Source organism: Mustelus asterias, chromosome 3 (genome assembly GCF_964213995.1).
Source record: "Mustelus asterias chromosome 3, sMusAst1.hap1.1, whole genome shotgun sequence".
Lineage (NCBI taxonomy): Eukaryota > Metazoa > Chordata > Chondrichthyes > Carcharhiniformes > Triakidae > Mustelus > Mustelus asterias.
The window spans coordinates 43,509,730-43,531,715 of NC_135803.1; the positions used below are offsets into that span (position 1 = coordinate 43,509,730).

General features: G+C 42.3%; 1 protein-coding gene across 5 annotated transcripts in view; it reads right to left on the reverse strand.

Annotated features, from left to right (window-relative positions):
• naaladl2 (N-acetylated alpha-linked acidic dipeptidase like 2) overlaps window positions 1–21,986 on the reverse strand; it is a 902,781-nt gene that overhangs the window by 729,368 nt on the left and 151,427 nt on the right. The window lies entirely within an intron of this gene.

The window sequence follows — 21,986 nt, forward strand, 5'->3', positions numbered from 1 at the left end:
TTAGGTGCTTTGGCCATGCTAAATTCTCCCTCAGTGTACCCGAACAGGCGCCTGAGTGTGGCAACTAGGGGATGTTCACAGTATCTCCATTGCAGTGTTAATGTAAGCCTACTTGTGTTACTAATAAATAAACATTAAACTTTAAGGAGTTCCTCAGGTTAGAGTTCTACATTGCTGATTATTTCATCAATTTCCTTTCCTCCATTATTAGGTCAAAAGTGGAGATGTTCACTGATGATTGTGAAATGTTCTTAACATTCACAATTTCTCAGAGTCTGAAGCAGTCCATGCCCACATCCAGCAAGTCACGGACAACATTCGGGTTTGGGCTGAAAAGTAGGAAGTAACATTCACACACAAGTGCCAGGCAGTGATGATCTCCAACAAGAGAGAATCTAATCATCTCCTCTTGACATTCAATGGCATCACCATCAGTGAATTTTCTACCATGCCTGGTGGTTACCATTGATCTGAAAATTAACAAGACCAGCCATATTAATAGTGTAGCTGCCAAAGCAGGCCGAAGACTAGGAATCCCGTGGTTTCCTGACTCCCCAAAGTCTGTCCACATTCAGCAAGACTTATCTCAGGAGTGTGATGGAATACTCTCCATTTGGCTAGGTAAGTGCATCTCCAACTACACACAAAAATCTCAACAACATCCAGGACAAAACAGCCTGCTTAATTGGCACCCCACCTACCACATTAAACATTCATTCTCTCCACTGGTGCAGGGTATAGGGAATGTGCACTATCTACAGGAAGCACTGCAGCAACCCACCAAAGCTCCTTTGACAGCACTTCTCAGATCTAGAAGGACAAGGACAGCAGACACATGGGAATGCCACCATCTGCAAGTTCCCCTCCAAATCATGCTAACTTAGAACTATATCGCTGTCCCTTCACTATCACTGGGCTAAAATCTTGGAACTCCCCTCCCAATAGTGCTATGGGTATCCCTACGCCACATGGATGGCACCAGTTCCTGAAGGGAGTTCACTACCTCCTTCTCAAGGACAGTTAGGGATGGGCAACAAAAGCTGGCCTCGCCAGCAATGCTCACACTCCGTGAAAGAGTAAAGGAAATATTATTGTCTGAATTTATGCTTCACAAATCACTAACAGCACAATAACCATATATCACCGCTGTGTCCTTAAAAATGTTCAATCTGTTTTCAGGTCACAAACACAATAACGCTTGATAACAATGCTAGGTCCTGCTCTTGAAAAGCCACATACATCAAACAGAACAAAAGTGTTTTGAATTAAATGGCTCGGTTGGATATTAAGTACAGTTATCTCTGGTAATATTAACTCTTCACCAATAATTGTGAATATGAAAAAGTGTTTTTGATGTCAATTGGTCACTGAAGGTTTCTTCATCTGTCACTCTCAAAATTAAAACCAGATGGTGAAATTAAACTAGAATAAGAAACAGAGGTTCAATGAAAAGAAGAAACTGCATACAGTGGAAATCTGAAAGAAAAATAGAAAATGCAGGAACACACAGCATTCGGTGAGTGTCTATAAAGACAATTAATGACATTTCAGCTGTGCACCCTTCCTCCAAGTAAGATTGAAAGATACATAGACAATCATAATCCCCTATTTGCATATTTTTAAAAAAATCTCTGCAGCATCACGCTGATGACCTTTTATGTAATCTAAAAATTTTACAGGTCATTTAAACCGCTGGCTTTTTCTCTCTGATTGTTGTGACTGTAAATCCAATCCCCATTCCCATTTTTTCCAATTTATTTCCAGCCTTCCCGAAAATATCAAGTCAGATGTTGACTGACCTGAATTCCATAGAATTCCTACAGTGCCGAAGGAGGACATTCGGCCCTTCAACCCTGCACCGACAACAATCCCACCTCGGCCATATCCCCCTAACCCCATTTTTTACCCTGCTAATCCCCCTGACACTAATGGACAATTTATCATGGTCAATCCACCTAACTCGCAGGGCTTTGGACTGTGGGAGGAAACCCATGCAGACATGGGGTGAACGTGCAAACCCAAGCAGGGAATCCAACCCGGGTCCCTGGTGCTGTGAGGCAGCAATGCTAACCAGTGTGTCACCATGCCGCCTGCATTTTGTAGGTCTTCCTATTTCTCCTTCAGAAACTTAACATGGCTAGAAATCTTTTGCTTTATGCTATATTCCTCAGATCATTTGATAACAAGAATTACTGCAACAAATTGCCTGAAATTCGCAATGATAGCTACCAACATCAACAAAAATATTTAAAATAAAACGTTGATTTGTCGAAGAAACTTCCAACAAAAATTATGGATACATCAACAGCAGTCCAAGGACAAAATCCCTTTTACAACCAGGCCATCAAGGTGCCAAACCCAGAGATAAAGCATAGGCGATACTGCTTTAGGCAAGTGATAACAGGACAAACTCGAAGGAATGCCCCTTTTACCTAATGCTGTCCAAACTTGATGCTACTTATGGGTGGGAAACTAAAGCAATTGCCAGCTGTAAGCAAGCTTCATGTTTGTCTTGCGATTAAATCTGATTACTAAACAGAAAGACATGTTGCTGAAGCTTTTCATCTTGCACTCATCAGGACAATTGCAAGAATCCAAATTTCAAAGATCACAACAATTTATACTACAGGGAAAAAGGATGCTGATTGGTTGGCAAGTGAACTTTGATTAGCCGAGGCATTACCAGGGAACACTCCCAATCAATGTTGACTTACCAACCGATCAGTACCCTTTTCTCCTGTGTTATAGGTCATTGTGATCTTTTGAAATTTGGCATTCATGTTCATCTTGATGATTGCAAATGAAAATCTTTGGCAACATCTTTGGAAAGAGTGCAAAGGAGATTTACCAGGATGCTGCCTGGTTTGGAGGGTAGGTCTTATGAGCAAAGGTTGAGGGAGCTAGGGCTTTTCTCTTTAGAGCGGAGGAGGTTGAGAGGCGACTTAATAGAGATTTATAAGATGATGAGGGGGATAGATAGAGTGGACGTTCAGAGACTATTTCCTCGGGTGGATGTAGCTGTTACTAGGGGGCATAACTATAAGGTTCGTGGTGGAAGATATAGGAGGGATGTACGAGGTAGGTTCTTTACTCAGAGAGTGGTTGGGGTGTGGAATGGACTGCCTGCTGTGATAGTGGAGTCAGACACTTTAGGAACTTTCAAGTGGTTATTAGATAGGCACGTGAAGCACACTAGAATGATAGGGAGTGGGATGGCTTGATCTTGGTTTCGGAAAAGGTTCGGCACAACATCGTGGGCCGAAGGGCCTGTACTGTGCTGTACTGTTCTATGTTCTATGTCTGTCATTTCAGCAATATTCAAGGTCTGTATTCGTAAGCAACTGTTTAATTACTTTAAGTCCCATTATATAGGCTAGATTTTTTGGGACAGAGTACTCCCCTCCCCCTGCTCCCCAAGTGAAAAGTTGGTTGTCAGCTCACCCACAGATAACCTGGCTGCCCCAGGATCGGGCAGTAGCCTCTGCTGGGATTACAATTCCCCCGGAAGCAGACTGATGGACCCCAAACTTAAAGCTAACTCTGGGAATTGGAAGAGTCTGATTGCCAGACCCCAGGGAGAGGCTGTTGGGGCTATATTTGAGAGGGCAAAGGGGTGGGTAACAATCTTGGAGGGGTGGGGATTGCCTCTAATGGACACAGGTGAACCCCAAAGGCAGTACCCCCTCCTCTTCCTGCCTAAGGGCATTGCAAGTAGTGAAAGCTGCCAGGCTGCCCTCCATGCCTCTGTCTTTCTGTTTTGTATGCAAAATAGTGACAGAGATAGAATTAGATCCTTAAGTGACCAGCTGTTTGACACCTTCACCAATCACCTTAACTGGACAGATGGGTCGGGAGTGGGCACCAAGACCACTCGCTTTATTTTATGAGGCTCCTTGACAGTGGGTACTTCAAAATCCAGTCCTTTATCTGTATAAAATGACTGGCATCTAAAATGCAAATTCTTGCAATAAGATATTTCAATTGTCTGAGAGAGGAAGAGCAATCAAGAAAAGGCTGAATAAATCTGGACGTGAATTCAGAAGGTTCAGGAATGTGTCGAGGATGAAACAACAGGACAAAAATGTTTTAAAATGTAGCTTCAAGTTTGAGAAGTCTGGTCAGATGTAGGCAAATATTCATGTATCGCTATTTTGTAAGATTTCAATTTCACTAAGCATAGAGGAAATAGAAAATAGAACCCATCGTACTGCAAATACTGAAAAGACAAGTAAGTTTGGGTCTATCCAGATGAAAGGGATAGAGGGAATGGACATTACATCCATGGTCAAAGATTTCTCAGGCAATGATTAAACTCTACTATGCTGACACAGAGGGATAGGTTGGTACAAGGTTAAAGAATCACATAATTAAAGCTACAAGATTAACAGCAATGTGGCAACTAGACTTAAATATGACTGATAGATTAATAATTCGAAGCGATTAATTGAATTGTGATGCACTTAAGCTGCCTTTGCACCCATTGGGTGAATTCAGATGATTCCTAACATTTGTTCTTGGGCATCATATACTACTTAGTGTTTAGTCTTCGGAGATTTTGACAAGGTTTGGTGAATATTTGATAAGTCCACAGTATATAATGTCAGGAGCGCATGCCTGTGATTGGGTTGAGTGCAGTCCTAAGGATGAGTGAAGGACTGAGACTGATCTTAGCAAGTTGTGCTGGCAGGCGGGACTTAAAGCTGGAGCAGAGAACAATGGAAAGGTTACGGTGCAGAAAGAGGCCATTCAGTCCATCCTGTCTGGGCCTCACAAATAAAAAAGGAAAAATAAACTATCTGCTCATTTTAATCTCATTTTCCAGCACCTGGTTCATAAACTCACAGATTGCAGCACTTCAGGTGCAGATCCAGGAATCTTTTAAATGAGTTGAGCATTTTGGCCTGTACCACTAACTTAGACAGTGAATTCCAGATACACAGCACCCTCTGGGTGAAAAATATTTCCTCATGTCCCCTCTAGTTCTTCTGCTAATCACCTTAAACGTTTGCCCCCGACACTCAAAGGTGAGCTGCTATTAAAGAATTCTTTCATCTGGCAAGATAGATGGGCCTTATCCTTCCTGATCTTCAGTATCTGGCCATCTGTCCACGGTATCCCTTGAGACTCTTTCAGGTCTATCCTGCAGGACATCTCTAGATAAACAGCAATTTGTATTCATAATGAGGCTTTGATATGATAAAACTTCCAAAGGCACTTTGCAGGATAATTATCAAACAAAATCTGACACAAAGCCACACGAGGAGATATTAAGACAGATGGTCAAAAGCTTGGTCAAGAGGTAGGTGTTAAGGAGCATTTTAATGCAGGAAATAATAGAGTGCTACAGAGATTTAGGGCCTTGTCAGATGAAGTTAACTCCACCAATGGTGGAGCAAATTAAAATCAGGGATCATCAAGAGTCCAGAATGGGAGAAACACATATCTCGGGGAATTATAGGAGTAGAGGAGATTACAGAGGTAGGAAAACGTATCAAGGCAGTAGAAACATTGCTTCCCAAAGCTTATTGGCCTGTTTTATCCAGGCTCAAATGCAGGAATGAAACTGATTGTACTTTGTGTCTGCATCAATGCTCAGGTCTGGAGAAGATAGCCATCTCAAAACAGCTGGTCTTTGACCCTCTGACCGGGATCAGAAAGAGGGGATTAAGGGCTGGCGCAATATTAATGCATAATGATAGCTACCAGGAAAGCTGGCACAGACCTGTAAGATCCACTGCATGTACTCACATTCCAGCTGGACATTGATTTGGTGAAATCCCTTCCTATCCGTTCAGACTCCAGGTTCTCCTTCTGGAACAGGTGAGGTCGGGTGCGTCCACGTGGTGATGCCCTTCAATCTAGAGGAAGTCTGCAATCCTGGCATAGCCCAGAGCTCTGTCCTCCTGCTGCGAAACATCCTTGGGAAATGACTTGAAGTCTCTGGCTTTGGCAAAATGCCCATCTGATACTTGGATTACAAGCCTGCATAACTGGTTGGCTAAGGCTGCAGGTTGGATTGTGATCCTGAAGCAAAAAGGTTCAAGAGCACTGTGACTTTGACAGGCACAGGCAAGACTTTTCCTGGAGTATAATGGAAGGTGAAAAAGCTCAACGCCAGCTTCCCTGACAAAGTGGATACTCCTCGCTCCTCAGTGAGCTGCAATTAAGAAGTTCTTTGTTCTGGGCCTTTAAACTGGAAAGGAAAAGTCTCCATGATAAACTGTGACAGGCAATTCAGTGTTACCATTTCAGAAAAAAAAATTGGTAATCAGCTACAGATATATCATGCGTGTAAAAGAAAAATCTAGAAATCTGATCACCTTGGGGAGTATAGTTTGAATATTTCTGACTTAAACATCAGTTGAACTTGGACAAGAATATCTGTACATTCTGCTGTTTTCCTTCAGATTAAAATCAAACGGAAAAAGTCAGTTTCTGACTTTTTCTCAACATTGAACAACATCGAAAGTCAATGCAAGTCAAACAGATGAAACCCTTAATTCTTTCAAGGAGGATTCTGGTCAGAGTAACAAGGTTGAAAAAACCTATTTGCATTTTTCTTGTTGGCCAGTATTAAAGACAAAGTCTGAGTGCAGTGGATTTTATTTGGTTTTCGCAACTGAAAACTCACCTCTATTTTGTTGTATTTCTGAAAAAAGATCCAAGTGCCTGAAAAATTGTGGCTCAGGCAGTATCTCAGCCAAATTGCTACTTAACCTAATGTGCATTGTTGCCTTCATGTTTTTGAGCAATACAATACAGCTTTTCTGAAACTGATATGTCTCACGTCTCCTACATTACAACAGTAAGGACACTTCAAAAGTACTTCACTAGGACATCACGAGGTCCCAAAAGGCACTATAAAAATCCAAGTCTTACTTTATTGTGCTACAGTTCACGAAACAAATTCTTGCCAATTAAAAATAAACCTCACCGTGCCTATTGTCCTCTGATCTCCAACCTAATGTCAATGTTTTTAAGATGAAGATAAGAAAGCTTTGTTATGTAGGTCACTTCAAAGCTGCTACATAAAATCTTTGAAATGTCTTCCCATTACAACGTAAATAATGCAGTAGAGGGAGAACAGATTAAAATATGCAAAGATTCCAGCCTAATCCTAGATTTTGAAAATGCAACACTGAAAATTGCAGCCCAATGATAACATTCCAAACATTAAAGGTTGGTATGTGATTAAGAGTCAAAGCTCTGAAGCAAAATGTTCCCTACCTCATGTTACTTCACTTGAAGTACTATAGTGTATCAATTGCTTCACTAAATTCAAACTTAATGAAGCCAATCTTTCTAAATGACTGAAGGTTACTAAGTGTGCAAGAAAGTCAACATATCCAAGGTTAATTAATCCCCTGTGAACATAAATAATTGCTCCAACATTCATTTTTATAAAACGTTATCCCACTGCAATTTCTAAAATTTAACTTCCTCGTCATAGTATTGCAAGAGTGGCTACAGAAAGCGAGTCATCCTTCAAACCCAGCATGTCATCAGTTTTAAAATGGCTTGCAAGTCCAAAGATAGCAAAGAAAGTCAGCAAAGCAGACCATCAGTAATTACCTCCACAGTTCACCAACTACGTCCAATTCATGGACTGGCCTGGCTATTTATGGGAAGGAAATTGTGTGATTGATGGTTTATGAAACTTTTTACAATACTAACATTTCCTTGACATACGCAGGTCTGAACTTTTCCTTTGACACTCTTGCTCTACTATCTTCACTTGTCCTTGAACAGTAAAGTGCAGTTTTGATCACATTTCTCAATGATAAGAAATGCAAGAATTAGTACAGCTGGAGCAAATGAAAACAAGTTCATTATTGTTCCCTTAATCATTGTCAGACATGAACTGTAAATACACACAGAATTTGTTCAGTGACATGCAAGCACTGATGACACTGACAGCTTACTTTGACTAAATTAATTTGAATAACAGAAATCTATTCATAAAATTCCAGAAAAAGACACCAAATAAAACCAAAATATTGAAGATGTTGTTTGAATACTTTCCTACTATGGGCAATTAGGATCAGGTTAGATTTTGTATGTTTATGTAGGAAGCAGAGTGCAGAAACAGGCCATTTGGCCCAATCAGTCCATACAAGTGCTTATGCACCACTCAAACCTCCTCTCATCTTTTATCATCTCACTCCATCAGCATAATCCCCTGTTCCACTCTCCCTCTTATGCTTGTCCAGCCTCCCATTGAATACCTTTATACAATTCATTTCAACCACTCCCTATGGCAGCAAATTCCACATTCTCATAACTTACTAAGTAGTTTCTTCTGAGTTGCTATTTGATTTCTTGGCGACTCTCTGATATTGAGGGAAGTCTTGTGGAGCAGTGGTAGCCTCTCTCAGCCAGAAGCTACAGCTTCAATTTTGTGCTGTAAAACTCCATGACTCTATAAGTCCTATTCCAGAAATTCATGGCCAAGGAAGGTGCTTTAATAACACAGCCAAACAGGTCGAGTATCAACTTGTATATCCTTGCAACATATGCCAATAGCAGGCAGTGAGAGCACGAAAGATTCCTAATCAACCATGGGATGGAAAGAAAATTGGAGCCACACAATCTGTAGCTCCAATTACAACATACGCGTAAATCTTTCAGTGTCTGGAGGTGTATGTTGCGATCCTCCTCATCCGAGCAGACCCTTCACCTCAGCACCTCACTATACCGCAAGCCCACGGATAACCTCATGATGCTCCACTTCTCCAGCTTCCACCCTAAACACGTTAAAGAAGCCATCACCTACGGACAAGCCCTCCGTATACACAGGATCTGCTGGGGTGAGGAGGATTGCAACAGACACCTCCAGACGCTGAAAGATGCCCTCATAAGAACAGGATATGGTGCTCGCCTCATCGATTGACAGTTCCGACACGCCACAGCGAAAAACCGCAACGACCTCCTCAGAAGACAAACAGGAGACACGGTGGACAGAGTACCCTTCGTCGTCCAGTACTTCCCCGGAGCGGAGAAGCTACGGCATCTCCTCCGGAGCCTTCAATATGTCATTGATGAAGACGAACATCTCGCCAAGGCCATTCCCACACCCCCACTTCTTGCCTTCAAACAACCGCACAACCTCAAACAGACCATTGTCCACAGCAAACTACCCAGCCTTCAGGAGAACAGTGACCATGACACCACACAACCCTGCCACAGCAACCTCTGCAAGACGTGCCGGATCATCGACACAGATGCCATCATCTCACGTGAGAACACCATCCACCAGGTACACGGTACATACTCTTGCAACTCGACCAACGTTGTCTACTTGATACGCTGCAGGAAAGGATGTCCCAAGGCATGGTACATTGGGGAAACCATGCAGACGCTGTGACAACGGATGAATGAACACCCCTCGACAATCACCAGGCAAGACTGTTCTCTTCCTCTTGGGGAGCACTTCAGCGGTCACGGGCATTTGGTCTCTGATATTCAGGTAAGCGTTCTCCAAGGCGGCCTTCACAACACATGACGGCGCAGAGTCGCTGAGCAGAAACTGATAGCCAAGTTCCGCACTCATGAGGACGGCCTCAACCGGGATATTGGGTTCATGTCACACTATCTGTAATCCCCACAGCTTGCCTGGACCTGCAGAGTCTCACTGGCTGTCCTGTCTGGAGACAATACGCATCTCTTTAGCTTGTCTTGATGCTCTCTCCACTCACATTGTTTGTATCTTAAAGACTTGATTAGCTGTAAGTATTCGCATTCCAACCATTATTCTGTAAATTGAGTTTGTGTCTTTATATGCCCTGTTTGTGAACAGAATTCCCACTCACCTGAAGAAGGGGCTTGGGGCTCCGAAAGCTTGTGTGGCTTTTGCTACCAAATAAACCTGTTTGACTTTAACCTGGTGTTGTTAAACTTCTTACTATCCTTCCTGGTGCACAGTGAAAGAGAGAGCCAATCGAGGCTACCATCTGATTAGTGACGTCTCCCCACAAGATTCACCTATATGGTATCTCCTCACTGGTTTCACTTGTAGACTGTTCTCATTTCTCTATTGAGAACAAAAGTGGGAGAATAAACTTTCAGGCTTCGTAAACAAAATAGAAAACCTGCAAGATTAAATTTAATTTTCCACTTTCTTCTGTTTTGCTTTCTAACCTCAGGATATAATAAACCAAAGTGGATCTAATGATATAGTAATTACGAGAAAGTTGGGTACTCCCTTAGTAGAAACAAGGCATTTACTTGTTAATTAACTCTTGCTCATTCCTTATACTTGTGATGACCATTGATCCAAAAGCTTTATAGTAAGCAAAATTTACACTTTCCTTGAAAGGTCTTTGGAATCTGTGATTGCTTTTAAGAATGTTTGAAATGGATTTCTAAGAGTTTACACCAATTGTAAAGAGGTCATAGAATCATAGGATCCCTACAGTGCAGAAGAGGCCATTTGACCCTTCAAGTTTGGTACCAACTCTCTAACAGAGTATCGTGCCTTTCCCCAGCCCTATACCTGTAATCCCATACATATACAATGGCCAATCCACCTAACCTGCACATCTTTGAAGTGTGGGAGGAAACCAGAGCACCTGGAGGAAACCGACGCAGACACAGGGAGAACATGCAAACTCCACACGGACAATCACCCAAGGCCGGAATTGAACCCGGGCCCTTGGTGTTGTGAGGCAGCAGTACTAACCATTGTGCCGATCAATTGCATCTTTCAAGTAATACTGGTCCATGTGACCTTGACTTGGAAGCAATATCTCAAGGAGGAAGTTAAGAAAGAAGCAGTGTGGCTGGCAGACGCAAAGAAGAACTACAAGCGGAATGAGGGTGAGGGCGATTAGCACACAAATGGAGCCACAAAGAGAAAGGAGACAGAGACAAAATTCTCATTTGAAGAAACAAATCACTCACAGGAAGAGGTCAGTTTTTTTTTCTGTTTTGCAAGAAGAGGTAGGAGCCCTTGGACGTCCTGCCTAAGCTGTAAAATTGGAAAGCTGTGAGAATAGCTTAGATACTCCAAGGGGCTGGGTGTTTTCCCAGAAGTGGCCTAACCATGAATCAGAGTGTTTTTGGTGGTCAGTTTAAAAGGATCTCTGGTAAAGGTACACCATCAGAATGATCTGACCCGAGGGAGAGGGGGTTTGTAGAAGTGTGCCTCATTGATGATGATCGTCACTGTGAAATTCAAAGGTGAAAGTTGTTGTTGGATAGGACTCGTGACCTTTTCGGCATGAATAAAGAATAGTTTATTGTGGAACTGCAAGGTCATGCCACATTTGTGTGGGGAGTGATGCAAACCCTTGTTTTTGTGAGAGACATTTCTTTGTTGTATCGACGACCGAAAGGAACATTTATCATTTTATTTGAAATATAATTTTCCTGTTAACTCATGTATAATTTAGGTTGATTCAGATTTGTTGTAATAAAAGTTGCGTCAAGTGAAATCTTATTGCAATGTCTTCTTTGGGAATCATTTGGTAACTTTGACTCCCCATGGGGATTGTAACACACTTCACAGCAGCAATGCGCACGGAAGAAAGAAAATTAGTTAAGTTACCTGAAATCCAAAGCTCCTTTTTGGCAGCAAGATTAAACAAATTAAGCTTGAGAAAAGCATGCTGATTACATGGCTTGTTCAATGTTACTGTTCAATGTCATCTGTTACAAGCTGCAATTAGAAACTCATCATCAAAACGTCTTGAAAATTGTGCCAAAGCATTTCACAGATGAGCAATTTAAAAAAGGGATTCCAAGTGAAATATTATATTATGAGACGTGACCAAATGCTTGGTCAAAGGTGGAATTTTAAAGAGGCCCTTGTAAGGAAGAGAGAGGTAGAGAGGCAGAGGGCATGACATAGTGTGGAGTTTATGTATGGACCACATGGCCAGGGGTGAGTTGGCACAAAGGCATGATGAATAAAAACCTGGCAAACAGGGTTCATGGGGACACATTAAAGGAAAAGACCATAAAGCAACTAATGTACAGATCAGACATTTAACATGTAAGCATTGGCAACCTGAAAACAATGTATGCCAGCGAGGACAGGGTGATGGATAATTGGGAAGGTGCTGGAAAGGACACAGGCAGTAGAATTTTCAATAAGCTGAACTTTACAGCAGATGGAGGGCAATTGCTAGGGGAACACTGCGATAGTTGAGCCTGGAAATAACTGCCCACTTTAATGCTGGGGTGTTAACATTGTTCCCATAGCTACAGATCTTTAATGGTACTCAGAGGAATAGAGCAAACATGAATTACAAGTAGGAAAACAGAATAATTGAAAATGCATATGACTTGGCACTTCTGTATTCTTCCAATTAAGGTACAGCTTCTCTATGTTCCCCAATTCAAAAGTGGCACCAATAAACAGCATGGACAAAACTGCTTAATTAATGCCATTGCTTGACTGAACATAGTATGAAATCCGTCACCTCCTTGGCCCCTATTAATGTGCTGCTGGCAGCCTAAGTTTAAGCTGCAAAATGCAGTAGTTATGTTTTTAAATCTCTTTGTTCTGATGTTTGCACTTGGCTTCCATGTAAAGGAATGCATGGCAGAACTTCTTTTTTCAAGGTCTTCCCAAAATATGAAGAAGTTTATCATTCCTAGAGTCATTTTTAGTTTAATACATGAGCTTTTTCAAGCTACCTTGAAGTTAAAATCAGCAGTAACTGAACTGCAGTTCATGTTGTATCAGTGAATTGCTGAAGAAATTGCTATATTAGTCATGTTTTTGACACCCATCCAAGAGTATTTTCATTTGCAAAAGTATGTTCCAAATACGAAAAGGATACAACGGAAAATATAAGGGGCTATAAGTAAAACAAGTGATTCTGCACTGTTACATTCATTATCTTTGTCATCTAACAGCTTGAAATCTATCCACTCACCCAATTCAGTATCATTGTTACTATCAATAATTATTTCAATTTTTATTAAAAAAATCATTTGTGGGATGTGGGAATTGTGGACTAGGCCAGCACTTATTGCCCATCGCTACTTGACCTTGAGAAGGTGGTGATGAGCCACTTTCTTGACCCGTTGCAGTCCATGTGGTGTAGGTATATCTACAGTGCTGTGAGGAAGGGAATTCCAGGATTTTGACCACAGGACAGTGGCGATATATTTCAAAGTCAGGATGCTTAGTGGCTTGGAGGATACCTTCCAGGTGGCAGTGTTCCCATGTATCTGCTGATCATTTCCTTCTCGATGGTAGAAGTCGTGGGTTTGGAAGGTGCTGCCGAAGGAGCCTTGGTAACTTTCCGTAGTGCATCTTGTTGATAGTGCACACGGCTGCCATTGCGAGCCCGTGGTGAAGGGAGTGAATGTTTGTCGAAGGGGGTGCCAATCAAGTGGCTGTTTGTTCTCAATGATGTCAAGTTTCTTGACTGTTGGAGTTGTGCTCATTCAGGCAAGGAGAGAGTATTGCATCAGATTTCCAACTGGATGAGCACAACTCCAACAGTCAAGAAACTTGACTGTAACCCTACATATTTACACTGCTAATCCCCCTGAAACTAAGGGGCAATCTAGAATGGCCAATCAACCGAAATGAATTGAACCTGGGTCCCTAGCACTGTGAGACAACAGTTAAACTGTGTTGTTAAATAAAATTTGTTTTGATAAAAGCTTCCCAGTGTGTCAGTGAAATTGGGCCTGGAGCGAAACAACCTATTGTCGCATTATTGCCAAAATAGCAAATTGTTGGGGTCGAGTCTGACTTCATGATATACCTTGGGGTTTCTGATCTGGTACCCTAACATTAGAATTTATCTTATATGTAAGCCAATGAGGAATAGCATTCACATCAACAGGCCTATTATCTCCTTAGTTCCATTTCTTCTTCAACCCTCCAGTAGTCCTCGCAAATGACTATGGTTAATGAGAGAGAGAGAGAGCTATTTACCCACAGTGAGAATCACAGCCTTGTTTGGTAATCAGAGGTGTAGACTTTCAGCAGCATGTCATGAGTTAGAACCCTGGTTTATATTGTTCCACCTTGACCCAGGGGCATTATTACTGACGCCACTTCATTCAGTGTGGAGTGGGATTTTAACGTGGGACTATCCTTCAGTGTATGATTTATCTTCGACCTCACGGGGCCAACAGATATTTCCAACCCAAAGTCCATTTACAGCGACAATTCTGTTGATTCTTACTGCTAGTTGCATCAGGATGAGAGTTTCACTCTCCCTCTCTTGTCTTCACATCCTCTGAACCTAGTATCATAGTTGAAATAACATTTTTACCCCGGAGATTACATAAACACTTTTGTTAGTAATGATTTATGAAGTAGTGATTCTGTTCATTTTCTTCATACACTGGAAATATCTGGATACTACCAATTTTAAAATGTTTAAAAAACACTCTTCCATGGAGTTTCCGTGCATCAGACAGTTTCCAACTTCTGCCAGCTAGCACGTACATATTATCATTCCTGCCTGCCCGTAACAACACTCTACTACCAATCAACGCTTTTCCCCTCAAGAAAGATTTAAACCCAGGAAAGGCACAAAACAGGCAGGAGTAGATCGGCTTCCATTTTAAATTCTCCAATTCCCCTTTCAATGACCTCGAGAGTGGAGACAATCAAAGCTGATGTAGGACGGACACCTGATATTGGAATTTTGGAACCTATCTGAGTGATGCGAGAGAAGGGGGGACATGACTTTTTTGTGTTGTACTCTGGTTTTTAACAAAGAACGCTTATACTGGCCTCAAGTTTGTAATTTAGTTCACAAAGCCACTGCCTTTGCTGCATCTCGGAGAGCCGTTCACCTTTGTCTAAATCTGACAAGGCTGCACTTCAAGGACATACATGAAGCATGGTTGGAAATCGATTCAGCTGAAGCAATATTCATGAATGAGTTACATTTGGCGCTACCTGGCACTGCCTCATCCACAAGGGTTGTCAAGCTTATGAAGCAAGGTGCAATGCTGAAGCACAACTTAAGCGTGAGCTGCGCAAGTCCAGAGCCACCAGTGCAACAACTACAGCGCCTACACAAGTTTGCCCAATATGTGCCAGGTCATTCCGTGCCCGAATTGGCCTGATCAGTCATCTTAGGACACACTGCATCCAGCCTCATAATGACTAATGGTGTCGAGGTCCTCATCGACGACGATGGACGAACAACAACAACAACAACATTTGGTCTCCAGACTTGTATCTGCCATCACAGATACAGTTCTCGCAGAATAGTTAATGCTCACAAACATGAGCAAGGATTGTGAACAAGCCATCCAACTCCCTGGAAAATGCATCAACACAAAAGGTTGCCAAATCTTTAAAAAAAAGATCAAAATGACACCAGAGACTCTTGAATGTATGTAAGTTAAAGCACATCACCAAATGATTCACTTAAAAGAATCTAAATTCTGCAGTTGAAAATCAATCTCCTTCATGGGTTTTCACTTGCACCGCTGTTAAAAAGCTAACCCCAAGTATAACAATTGTTTTCAGTATTCTCTTCTGGAGAACTGTGAAATATGGACATTTTCAAACAGAGTCCAGTATTTAACAGAAACCCTTTTGCGTTTCAATGAGATCAGCTACTCATTCTTTGAAACGCTATAGAATATTAACCCAATGCCAGCAGGTCTGGCAGCATCTGTGGAGAGAGATCAGAGGTAACATTGCAGCTCGATGATCTTTTATCAGAACTGGGTAAAGTTTGAGATGCTGCGGGTATAAAGCAAGTAAAAAGTGGAAGGGTAAGAAAAAAATGAGAAGGTATGGGGTAGTGTGGAGGCAGGGTGGATTCAGTGACAAAAAGGTCAATTGTGCAAGGCCAAAGAGAGTGGTGATAGGACAAATAAAGAAACAAAAAGCTGCATCTAGTGGGGCTATGAATGGCTAAATCCGAAAGTTGTTCTCCCAGAGCAAGGCAAGAGAGAGAAAAATCAAACGTGCAAAAAGCAAAAAGAATTGAGGGCAGAGGTTGCAATGTGAAGTTGCTGAATTCAATGTTGAGTCCCAATGTTGTAAAGTGCTGAACAGAAAGATGGATTCTGCTCAAGTTCATATTGAGCTTTGTTGAAACACCGCAGGAGGCAGAGGATTGAGGTGTCAAAGTGGAAACAAGGTGGAGAATTACAAATAGCAAACAAGAAGAAGAATCTCATGATCATGCTTGCAGGCTAAATATAGGTGTTCTGCAAAGGAGTATGGTTAAACCAATGGAGAGAAGACAACATCTTCCACTATCAACATCCTTGGGGTTACCATTGACCAGAAACTTAATTGGCTCAGCCATATAAATACTGTGGCTACAAGAACAGCTCAGAGGCTGGAAATTTTGCAGCATGTAACTCACTTCCTGATTCCCACAGCCTGTCCACCATCGATAAGGCACAAGTCAGGAGTGTGATGGAATACTCTCCACTTGTCTGGATGAGTGCAGCTCCGACAACATTCAAGAAGCTCGACAAAATCCAGGACAAAGCACCTGCTTGATTGGAACCCCTTCCACCAACTTAAACATTCACTCCATTCACCATCAACATACAGTGCATTCTACATACAAGATGCACTTCCACAGCTCATCAATACTGCTGCAGCAGCACCTTCAAAAATATGATCTCTACCACCTAGAAGGACAAAGACATTTTGGCCTTTCTTGCAAATAGATTTACAGTATCGGAATAAATGAGTCTTGCTAATTGTACAGAGTTTTGGTGAGCTCACAACTGGAATACTGCAAATGTGGGGTGATGGCTGAAATCAACTGGAATACTGCAAAGGATATAGTTTATTCAAGAAGGCACAGTATAAGTAGACGGCACAGTGTAGGTTTACCAAATTGTTACCTGGGATGAGGGGGTTGTCCTATGATGAACGGCTAAGTAAATTGGGCCTATGATCGCTGCCGCTTAGAAGAACAAATGACAATCTCATTAAAACATGCAAGATTCTGAAGGGGCATGAGAGGGTAGGTGCAGAGATATTGTTTCCGCTGGTTGGGGTATCTAAAACACGGGGTACAGTCTCAGGATAAGGGGCCGATCATTTAGGATTGAGATAAGGAGCAATTACTTCACAAGAGTTGTGAATCTTTGGAATTCTTCATCCTTATAGGACTATGGATATTCCATCAATGAATATATTTATGGTTGGAATACAGATCTTTGGTCTCTCAAGGAATCGAGGGATAGTGGGAACAGGAGGGAAAGTGGAATTGAAATCCAAGATCAGCCATGAATGGCTGAGAGAATGGTGGAGAAGGCTGGATGGGCCATCTGGCCTGCCCCTGCTCCTATTTCTTGTGTACTTACGTCTGGCAGCATAGCTATTTCTTCCTTCAGGCATATTCCCTACTGTGTGTAGCCAGAGTGCATCTTCCTTTTAAGAGGTGCTGGTTGCCTTTGTGTGAAATCAATGAAGTCTGATTTCAACCAACAGCCCACGCCAACCCCTCCCACCCCGCCTCCCCACACTGCAGCCTCCCCCCCAAACCCCCACATCACCACCCACACCCCCTCCTCCACATGTCTCAGTACAGGCAAACAGCTAAGAAAAAGCACTGACTGCATACTTGAGATGATGAGTTTGCAGCACAAAGATGGAGGCAGTGGCACAGTGGAATTATCACTGGACGAGCAATCCAGAGACCCAGGGTAATCCTCTGGGTTCCCGAGTTCAAATCTCACCACGGTAGATGGTGAAATTTGAATTCAATAAAAATCTGGAACTAAAAGTCGACTGATGACCATGATTATCGTAAAAACCCATCAGGTTCATTCATGTTCTTTAGGGAAGGAAATCCGCTGTCCTCACCTGGTCTGGCCTACATGTGACTCACAGCAATGCGGTTGACTCTCAAATGCCCTCTGAAATGGAGGGCAATTAGAGGTGGACAATAAATGCTGGCTCAGCCAACAACACCCACATGCCATAAAAATGAATAAATAAAAATAACAATCCCCTCAACCATTTTATAGCATAGGACGAGGTCATTCAATTCATCACATTTATTGCAGCTATCCACTTCCTACCATCTTCTTGTCCTTTCCCAGTATCTTTAGAAATATTTACATTCAAGTATGCATCCACCTTCATGTGAAAAGATCAGTTTAGATTCTGCTTCCACAAATAGTATTTTAGGCTTCATAAGCAAGGGTTTGAAGTAAAAGGTAAAGAAGGAATGAAAAGTTTGTACAGACAATAGATAAACCACAGTGAGAGTACTGTGCTATTTTAGGTATTCACATTATCCAAAGAATAATCAAGCCAATTAGACTTTGCAATGTTGATTTACCTAAATAATTTGAAGTCTGGGAAATGGTCAGGAAAGGCTCAAGATACGGCGGCACGGTAGCACAGTGGTTAGCACTGCTGCTTCACAGCTCCAGGGTCCGGGTTCGATTCCCGGCTCGGGTCACTGTCTGTGTGGAGTTTGCACATTATTCTCGTGTCTGCGTGGGTTTCCTCCGGGTGCTCCGGTTTCCTCCCACAGTCCAAAGATGTGCGGGTTAGGTTGATTGGCCAGGTTAAAAATTGCCCCTTAGAGTCCTGGGATGTGTAGGTTAGAGGGATTAGCGGGTAAAATATGTGGGGGTAGGGCCTGGGTGGAATTGTGGTCGGTGCAGACTCGATGGGCCGAATGGCCTCCTTCTGCACTGTAGGGTTTCTATGATTTCTATGATACTGAAAAATTTCCACTTGAGTACAGAAAACTAGGTGGAGACTTAACAGCGGATTTTTAACATTGTGAAGTGGTTTAATGGGATGAACAGGGCAAGATTATTCCTTCTGTTTGGAGAGCTGGTTTTAAATTAAAAAATGTAATTAAGTGCATGAAGAGAGGGGGATAGAGCAAAAAATTCTTTATGCAGAATTGTTGAAGCAAGGAAAGGTGTAATTTAGATAATGATCTTAATAATAATCTCTTAACAATAATCTTTTGAAAGAAAAATCAGAAGGAAATACGGGGCTATGGGGAAGAGAGAAAAGCAGCGTGATGGCTTGTGGAATGTTCCAACCACCAGCTAGCACAGAAACAATGAGACAAATAGTGATGTTATAAGATATGCACATTCTGCACAAGTCTCATGTTCCAGTATATTTTGAAGTTCAAACTATTTTTTACATTTTAAAACTAATGATAGAAAAGCTGCAAAAAGATGGCGGCCTGAGGATCACCTGACGTCTTTTGTGGATCGAAATGCTCCCATCTCCAGAGGGAAGAAAAGCAATTGTCCAGACTGATGTTTACTCAATGCTCTTCCCTGAAACTAATTGTAATTTCAAATTAAGTGGGACATTCAGATACAAAGGCACTTGGACATGCTCATACATGGAACTCGAACAGTTAGCATGCAGGTACAACAAGCAAACTCTCAGAGTATGAAAGCCATCACAAGGGATGCATAATTGACTTAACCACCCGCCTTATTTGGAGCGGGATTTTCGACTTGAAAAATGATGAGATAGCACACATCTGTTTGCTTTTAAAACAACCATAAGCTACTCTGCAGACAGTCCCACCAGAAAGCTATCAAACGATAGCTCATTTTCTCAATTTTACCTCTCTCCCACCCATCTCTCCCCACATCTTCATCTGTCGCTGCTTACCCTCCGATTTCAGCTTTTCTGCCATTTGGCCATTCACACCTTTCTTTCTCTCTATGGGCTGCCATTAGCAGCCTTTCCCCTTGTCGTTCCGGCTATGACTCATCTTTCATTCCCTCTCCATGCAGCATAAATATCTCCCACTTTCTGTGCCTTTTAGCTTTAACAACAGCATGTTACGGAACCGACGAGGGAACGAGCTATTTTGGATCTGGTATTGTGTAACGAGGTAGGTAGAATTAAGGATCTTATTGTGAAGGACCCTCTTGGGTCTAGTGACCACAATATGGTCGAATTTCTGATTCAGATGGAAGAGGAGAAAGTTTGGTCCCAAACCAGTGTCCTCTGTTTGAACAGAGGGAAATATGATAGGATGAGGGATGAATTGGCTAAGGTAGACTGGGAGAGCAGGCTGGCAGGTAGGATAGCTGAGGAACAGTGGAGGATTTTTAAGGAGATCCTTTTCAGTTCTCAGCAAAAATATATTCCAGCAAAAAACAAGGATTGTAAGAAAAGGGAGAACCAGCCGTGGATAACGAAGGAAATAAAGGAGAGTATTAAAATAAAAACAGCTGCGTACAGAGTGGCCAAAAATAGTGGAGAAACAAGTGATTGGGAAAAATTTAAGAAACAACAAAGAGAGACTAAGAAAGCGATAAAGAAAGGAAGGATAGACTATGAAGCTAGGCTAGCAATTAATATAAAAAATGATAGTAAAAGTTTTTATAAATATATAAAAAGGAATAGAGTGGCTAGAGTGAATGTTGGACCCTTGGAGGACGAGAGGGGGGAGTTAATAGTGAGAAATGAGGATATGGCTGAGTCTTTAAATAAGTTTTTTGTGTCGGTCTTCACGGTGGAGGACACAAATAGTTTGCCAAATATTAACGATAGAGGGTTGGCAGCAGGAGAAATACTTAATACAATTAATGTTACCAGAGAGGCAGTGCTGGGTAGACTAATGGGACTGAAGGTGGATAAGTCCCCGGGTCCGGATGGAATGCATCCCAGGGTATTGAAAGAAATGTCAGAGGTAATAGTGGATGCGTTAGTGATTATTTATCAAAACTCGTTGCATTCTGGGGTAGTGCCGGTTGATTGGAAAACGGCTAATGTTACGCCGCTGTTTAAAAAAGGAAGGAGACAAAAGGCTGGTAACTATAGGCCGGTCAGCTTAACGTCTGTAGTAGGGAAAATGCTGGAATCCATTATTAAAGAGGAGATAGCAGGGCATCTGGATAGAAATGGTTCGATCAATCAGACGCAGCATGGATTCATGAGGGGAAAGTCGTGCTTGACGAACATGTTGGATTTTTATGAAGATGTGACTAGGGCGGTTGATGGAGGAGAACCGGTGGATGCGGTGTTTTTGGATTTCCAAAAGGCGTTTGATAAGGTGCCCCATAAAAGGCTACTGAAGAAGATTAGGGCACACGGAGTTGGGGGTAGTGTGTTAAAGTGGATTGGGGACTGGCTATCCGACAGGAAGCAAAGAGTCGGAATAAATGGGTGTTTTTCCGGTTGGAGGAAGGTAACTAGTGGCGTGCCGCAGGGATCGGTACTCGGGCCGCAACTATTTACCATTTATATAGATGATCTGGAGGAGGGGACGGAGTGTAGGGTAACGAAGTTTGCAGACGACACAAAGATAAGTGGAAAAGTGAATCGTGTGGAGGACGGAGAAGATCTGCAGAGAGATTTGGACAGGCTGAGTGAGTGGGCGAGGATATGGCAAATGGAGTATAACGTTGAGAAATGCGAGGTTATACACTTTGGAGGAAATAATAACAAATGGGATTACTATCTCAATGGAAACAAATTAAAACATGCTACCGTGCAAAGGGACCTGGGGGTCCTTGTGCATGAGACGCAAAAGCCCAGTCTGCAGGTACAACAGGTGATCAAGAAGGCAAATGGGATGTTGGCCTATATTGCGAAGGGGATAGAATATAAAAGCAGGGATGTCTTGATGCACCTGTACAGGGCATTGGTGAGGCCGCAGCTGGAATACTGTGTGCAGTATTGGTCCCCTTATATGAGGAAGGATATATTGGCATTGGAGGGAGTGCAGAGAAGGTTCACCAGGTTGATACCGGAGATGAGGGGTTTGGATTATGAGGAGAGGCTGAGGAGATTGGGTTTGTACTCGTTGGAGTTTAGAAGGATGAGGGGGGATCTTATGGAGACTTATAAGATAATGCGGGGGCTGGATAGGGTGGAGGCGGAGAGATTCTTTCCACTTAGTAAGGAAGTTAAAACTAGAGGACACAGCCTCAAAATAAAGGGGGGTCGGTTTAAGACAGAGTTGAGGAGGAACTTCTTCTCCCAGAGGGTGGTGAATCTCTGGAATTCTCTGCCCACTGAGGTGGTGGAGGCTACCTCGCTGAATATGTTTAAAGCGCGGATGGATGGATTCCTGATCGGT